This window comes from Neofelis nebulosa, chromosome 7 (genome assembly GCF_028018385.1).
Source record: "Neofelis nebulosa isolate mNeoNeb1 chromosome 7, mNeoNeb1.pri, whole genome shotgun sequence".
Classification (NCBI taxonomy): domain Eukaryota; kingdom Metazoa; phylum Chordata; class Mammalia; order Carnivora; family Felidae; genus Neofelis; species Neofelis nebulosa.
The window spans coordinates 35,923,293-35,930,607 of NC_080788.1; the positions used below are offsets into that span (position 1 = coordinate 35,923,293).

At 46.8% G+C, this 7,315-nt stretch overlaps 1 long non-coding RNA gene across 2 annotated transcripts; it reads right to left on the bottom strand.

The window, feature by feature from the left end:
• Positions 1 to 751: 751 nt before the first annotated feature.
• LOC131516329 (uncharacterized) lies at positions 752 to 5,006 on the bottom strand. Of its 2 annotated transcripts, none has more exons than XR_009263988.1 (3): positions 4,137 to 5,006; positions 1,174 to 1,362; positions 752 to 986 (listed from the first exon to the last, which is right to left on the bottom strand). It is a non-coding gene; the product is annotated as an uncharacterized LOC131516329 (long non-coding RNA). The 2 variants fall into 2 exon arrangements; XR_009263989.1 differs by lacking the exon at positions 4,137 to 5,006 and adding an exon at positions 1,534 to 1,632.
• Positions 5,007 to 7,315: the final 2,309 nt, after the last annotated feature.

Genomic DNA, 7,315 nt, shown 5'->3' on the forward strand with positions numbered 1-7,315 from the left:
GGAGCGCTAAGCAGGACACCGGCTCGGGTGCCGCCGGCAAAGCAGCAGGCGAGCCGGTCCAGAGGTGAGGGAAGGGGGACGTCTGGCCACAGTCCAGACCTTGGCAGCCAGCGGTAGCTCACGGCCCAGGGGAGCCGGTGCGTCCGCTTTAATAACTTCTATTTCACAGACACAGCCCTGACAACACGTTTTTTTTTTTTTCCCGTATCACCAGAGCAGGGTCATTCCCCCGCCGGGGCTGTGAAATCGTGGCTCTCCATTTCAGTCTCAGGTCATTAATTGAAGAAACTTGGCCAGCCCGCGCCTGGTGGAAGGCAGCTCCGGAGGAAGGGCCGGCGCATGTTGGGAACGCAAGAAATCAATGAAAGGGACAGGAAACGAATGCCTCCTTCCCCAGACCACCCTGAGACCCAGGTCCACGTGGAAACTACGGACCGAAAAGGCAAACCCGGGAGCCTGGGGATGGCTTGGGATCAGGTGGCCCTAGCAGGGCCGGGTCTGCGTCCCCAGGCTCCACGGGCTACGTGGCGTCTGGTCTCAGGCCAGCCCTGCTGGGGGAGACTGCACTGTACCACCGGCTGGGGGTGGCGGCCCTGATGAGGCCCGCAAGGATCAAGATACCCCTGCAAAGGCCTTTCTCGCACAGTCGGACCGGCCCCACCGGAACACAAGCCTCACAGAGGACGACGACGGCAACAGAAATGTACGCAGCTTTTTTTTTTTTTTTAATATTTATTTATTTATGGGCGAGTACAAGTGGGGGAAGGGCAGAGAGGGGGGAGACAGAAGATCCAACGTGGGCCACGCGCTGACAGGCTGACGGCAGGGAGCCAGATGTGGGGCCCGAACTCCTAAACCGGGACACTGTGACCAGAGCCGAAGTCGGACGCTCAACCGACCGAGCCATCCAGGTGGCCCCGCACACAGTTTTACAGCTTACCAAGAGCTGTCGCACCCCGGGGGCTCAGCTCACCGTCCCAGCAACCCTGGGGAGGAGGAAGAAATGGAGAGCAGGTCAGAACCTGCACCCAGAGGGGGATTGCGGGGTGCCCAGCACGGCACAGCAAGGGGGACAATGGCTGCCCTCTGATTTGGGTGCGCGGTGCTGGCCAGGAACTCGATCCCCGGACCGGGGGAGGGCACAGGTCCCGGCCCCCCAGTGTCACGGCTTACCTGACTTTCGCAATCGTGGACGCTCAAGTTAGGCTCAGAGACCCTCTGTACGGTCCTGTGGCCTCGGACAAATATTGACGACTCCCACGGTCTCCTGGAAACATCGATGATTTTCGCCTCCTGGGCCTGTCTCTACCCCAATTCTTCAAGTTGTTTTGTGTCTCTGGAATATTAATCAGCCTGGGAGGACTGAAACAAGAGATGTCTCTTAGGAGAGGCAAAATGAACATAAATGTGTCTGGTATAGTAATGCCTTTTGTCACAGTGCTTTGGATTTCTCCAAGGGCCTTTGCTCACATTTTGTTGTCTAATTTGAAACAAGCAGTAACCCCGTGAGCTGTCGAGGATCGTAATGACTACCTTCTTCCTTAAAGCGGCAGGGAGGAGCGGGGACCAAGGTGCAGAATGGTCCTGTGCCTTGTCCAGCATCATGCTTTCTGACTTTTTCACCATCTGGAGTTTGAAAAGCATTAAGTCAGTCTTTTTTTTCTTTAATGTTTCTTTCTTTTTTTTTTTTTTTTTGAGAGACAGAGAGACAGAGTGTGAGTGGGAAAGGGGCAGAGAGGGAGACACAGAATCTGAAACAGGCTCCAGGCTCAGAGCCTGGCTCGAACTCGTGAACCGCGAGATCATGACCTGAGCCGGAGTCGGCTGCTTAACCAACTGAGCCACCCAGGCGCCCAAACATTCGATCAATCTTTACCCTTAGGTTTCAAATGAGAAACTTGGCGAGGATGGCTGGGAGGAATTCTTACCCCTATTTTTTAAGAAATAAATTTTCTTGGGGCCTCTGGGTGGGTCTGTCAGTTACGCATCCGACTTTGGCTCAGGTCGTGATCTCACGGTGCGTGAGATCGAGCCCCGCATCAGGCTCTGCACTGACAGAACCTGCTTGGGATCCTCTCTCCTTTCTCTGTCCCCACCCCGTGCGTCCGCCCGCCTCAAAATAATAATAAATAAACTTTAAAAAAAAAAGAACTAGATTTTATTATAAGGTAGTAATTATTACAAATGTTTATTGCTCCTTTGGGTCCTTATTATGTGTCTGAAAATGTATGCTTAGCGTATTTTTCTCTTTTGAAGCCAAAATGTCAAACTTGAGACCTCCTGACTTTGCGGGGGTGTGGTGGGGGGGCCAGGGACAGTTGACGAAGCCCCCCCCCCCCCACTTCTTTCTTAGTGTCTCCTCAGAATTCCTGTTCAGGCAGAGGACAGGGTGGTCCAAAAAAGGGATTTGATGTCCTGCATCAAAGTTCGTAATTATTCACATCTATCGCTTTGTATCAGAGCCAGGTTATTAACCTGTTTTCACCACTAGCCTGTGAGGGCCCTGAGTGGATAGGAAAGGAAAGGATCATATCTTGGGCTGGAGGGGAAGACTCAGGCAGTGGTGGAATGGAACCGGGAGGTGGGGACGGGGGTAGGAGTCCCGAGCTGGGACCTGTCAGGACATCACAGCAGTAAACCAGGGGGAAGGGAAGAATTCTTGAACAAAAGCAAGGACGAGAGGGGTCAAAAGGAGGGACAGCTCCCGGGCTTTTCAGGATGAGAGGGGTGTATGGCAAGTGTTACAGTGAATGACGGGGAAGTCAAGGAGGCGGATGGTAGGCTCTGATCGGAACGAGGGCACACAGGGGAACGTGCGTCCTGGATGGAGAAAGCCGGGATGGTTTTGTTCCGGAAGGACTGAGTCCCCCGTGCTGAGGGGGTCTGGAGTGGAGATGTAAACTGGGCAGGTAGCAGCCTCTCGGTGGTGCTTAAGGCCACTGCGGACCCTCCAGTCCTCTCAGCCTGCCTGAGGGCTGGGCCTCTGCCTCTCTGACCCACCATCTGGCTCGCTGGGGGCCCTGGAAGACTTGGACCCCTTGACTTCCTCATTTCTCGCGTTTCTTTTTGCCTTCCACCTCGCACGTGCAGTGAGGATGCCCGAGGTGCCACCAAGCTCATTCGGTGGCCCTCTGTGAAGCACCGACAGTCACCAAGCACCACGATCCAGCAAATGGAGCCAGCAAACGTGGTTTGAAGAGTTGGTTCAGCCAATGACTACCGTGCGATGTTGGCAGATCACCGTTCCTCTCTGGATACCACTTTCTCTGCACTTTAATAGGAAAGAGAATTAAGGGGTCATGTGGCTTGTGTTGGATGAGCTCTCTCGTAGAAAACAGCTTTAATGTATGAACACAATAAAAAACAAGCGTTTGACAGCCTTGGAGAGCTGCCGAAACCAGGCAGAACCTGGATGGGGATGGACCCGTGAAAGAAGGTAACCTCACTGGGCGATTCCTGGGTCTACGACTCTTCTCCTGAGTGTACCTACCCCCTGTTTGCGTGGCCTGGGCTGGCCAGAACCGACATAGAAAACCACACTATGTCTGATCAGGTGCCAGAGGCTGGAGCTCCAGTCTCCCAGAGGAGCCGGAACCGAGGAGAGAAATCCTGCAAAGGAGAGAACCTTGGAGGGGAGAGCCCCCAAGTGGCATGTAAACTACGCTCAAATCCTTGACTGATCCTTGAACTGTGCATGCGTGGGGGTGACATCAAGAAGCCCAGTGGAAGCATCAACTAGAAAGCTCTAGAAGCTGGGCAGAGATTTCAACTGTGGCCCGGCCACAGCTACAGACAGAATGTGGACTTTAAGTCTCACCAAGGGAGCAGAATAAAAATGTCCCAGACCTAAGGGATTCACCCTAAAACTAAGGCAAACCAAATATGACCCATCCCGTGAAAGTGCAAAGTCAAGTCTCTACAAGTTCAGGGTGATTATCCAGTAGCTTCATTGCCGGCCAGAACAAAAATCAATATTCTTCAGAAGAAGATAACAGAATCCAGAGTCTCTGCAATGTTTTACCTGCAATGTCTGATATAAATTAAAGGGATAATAAGAGCCTGTTATGAACAAGATTATACTATCAAATTTTACAACTTAGACGAAATGGACAAAATATTTGAAAAACACAACTTACCAAAACCGAAACAAAAAGAGGCAGAAAATGGAATAGCTCTGCATCTGTTCAAGAGATTGGCTTTATTATAAAACAATCTTCCAACAGAAAAAGCTGCAATCACATTATGAGATTGATTGTGTCACTCTTAGTTTCATTAAACATTTCAGGAAAAAATAATTCAATCTACACAAAGGATGTCTGTGCCTTCCAATTCCATTTGGCTTTGTATTGGAGATCTCAGTGCAACTATGCTGAGCAAAATATAAATAAAAGGCATTAAAATGTAAACATAAGAAGTAAAGCTGTCTTTAAATATTTGTAATGTTTATTTTTGAGAGAGAGAGAGAGAGAGAGTGAGTGTGTGTGTGTGTGTGTGTGTGTGTGAGAGAGAGAGAGAGAAAGAGAATGGGGGAGAGGGAGAGAGAGAGAGGGAGACACAGAATCTGAAGCAGGCTCCAGGCTCTGAGCTGTCAGCACAGAGTCCAACACGGGGCTCGAACCCACGAACCATGAGATCATGATCTGAGCCAAAGTCGGACGCCCAACTGACTGAGCCACCCAGGTGCCCTTAAGGCTGTCTTTACATTCAAGATTAAAAAAAATTTTTTTAAGTTTATTTATTTATTTTGAAAAAGAGAGAGAGAGAACAAGCAGAGGAGGGGCAGAGAGAGACAGGGGGCAGAGGATCCAAAGCAGCCCTGATGTGAGGCTTGAACTCACAAACTGGGAGATCATGACCTGAACCAAAGTTGGATGCTTAACCAAGTGAGCCACCCAGGTGCCCCGACACCATGACTGTTTTAGGTAGAAAATCCTAAGGAATCTACAAAGCAACTCTTAGAACTAACAAGTGAATTTAACAAGCGTAGAATACAAGGTCTACATACAGTAATAATAATAATATTTATTATATATTATACACTTATATATATTACATATATATGTATATATATATACATATATACACACATATATATATACATACATATATACATACATATATACATATACATACATACATTATATATATATACATATATATGTAATATATATAATATATATAAGTATATATATATACTTATATATATTTAATATATATAAGTATATATACATACTATATGTATATAGTATATTATATATACTTATATATATTATATTATATACTTATATAGTGTATTATATACTTATATATATTACATATATATGTATATATATTATATTATATATAAGTATATATATAAGTATATATAATATATTATATTATATATAAGTATATAATATAATATATATAAGATGACAAAACATGGCTGAAAGACATTTAAAAAGATCTTATAAACAATGAGCTATCTCATGTTCATGGAACTCAATATTGTTAGTATGTCAATTCTCCCCAAATGTATCTATACATCACAACAACCCCAGTCAGAATCTCAACAGAGATTTCCACAGAAAATGACAAGAAACATGTCATTAAGAATTTATATGGAGGGGCGCCCAGGTGCTCAGTCAGTTAAGCATCTGACTCTTGATTTCGGCTGAAGTCACGATCTTGAGGCTGTGAGATCGAGCCCCATGTTGAGATTCTCTCTCTTTCTCCCTCTGCCCCTCTCCCCTACTTGCTCTCTTTCTCTCTCTCCCAAATAAACTTTTAAGAAGAATTTATATGGAAAAGCAAAGATATGGAATAATACAAATAATACTGAAAAAGAAATCAAATTTAGAGAACTTCTGCTACCTGATTCAAGATTTACCATCAAGATACATAATCAAGACAGTGTGGTATTGACATAAGGAAAGACAGGTAAATGGAACAGACTAGAAAGACCAGAAGTAGACCCATACATATAGTGAACCGATTTCCAACCATGGTGCCAAAGCCATTTCACGGGGCAAGGTCTTTGCAACAAATATTGAACAGCCAGATAAATATATGGTAAAATAAATAAATGAATAAGCGTAGACCCTTACCTCTCACCACACACAAACGTTAATCTGAGGGATAGGATAGTCATAAAGGTAAACGTTAAGACCGTACAGTTTTTGGAAAAAAATCTAGAAGGAAGTATTTGTGGCTTTGAAATATATGAATGGCCAATCAGCACTGGGAGCTGTGCTCCACATCATTAGTCACCAGAGACATGCAAACCAAAACCACGATGAATTATTCTTATTCATGCACCAAGATGGTTCAAATTCAAAGACCCACCACCTGAAACTCTGGTGAGGATAAGGAACAACCGGAACCCTCATGCGGTACTGATTAAGAATGCGAAATGGTACAACCGCTCCAATTACGTCACGTAAATTTAAATATTTGCCTTCTCGTGATCCCGCAATTCCACTCCCAGGTATTTATTCCGGAGAAATGAAGACCGATGTCCACACAATGACGTGTACACGAATGCCCACGGCAGCCTTATCCACAACAGTCCGAAACTGGAAACAGAAACGTCCACGTACATGGGGCGCCTGGGTGGCTCTGTCGGTTAAGCGTCCGACTTCGGCTCAGGTCGTGATCTCACGGTCGGTGGGTTCGAGCCCCGCGTCGGGCTCCGTGCTGGCAGCCCGGAGCCTGGAGCCTGCTTCGGATTCTGGGTCTCCCTCTCTCTGTGCCTCTCCCCCACTCCTGCTCTGTCTCTCTCCAACTCTCAAAAATGGATACATGTTAAAAAAAAAGAGAGAGAGAGAGAGAAATGACCACATACAGTGGCACGGGGTAGACCAATGGCAATATGTTCGTATACCGGAACTGGAGTTGGCAGTAATTGGAAGCATTCAGGTCGTTGGCAGAAATCGGAACAGTGGTACCTTTGGGTGACACAGAAGAACTTCCTGGGGCAATGGAAATGTTCTATGTCCTGGTTGACACGGGAATACGCGTATCAAAAGTGATTGAATTGCCCCTTAAAGATAGGTACAGTTGGCCTCAATGGGAAAAACAACAACAACAACAACAACAAAATAAAACAACTAAGGAAGTTAAAAACCCAATCATTAGGACTCTGACCTTCCAGGAGCCTCAAGTGCCCAGACCTAAGGCTTGATCTGACTGGGTCCTACGGCCAATGTCAGTGCTTTTCTTTCTCTGCAGGAGCCACAGCTGAGGAATGAGAGAGTCAGCCGACCGGGGAGGGGCGGGGAGGAGGGAGCTAGTGGGCCCGTCCTGTCTGTCCCCAGCTGCCCAAACGAGTCATTTC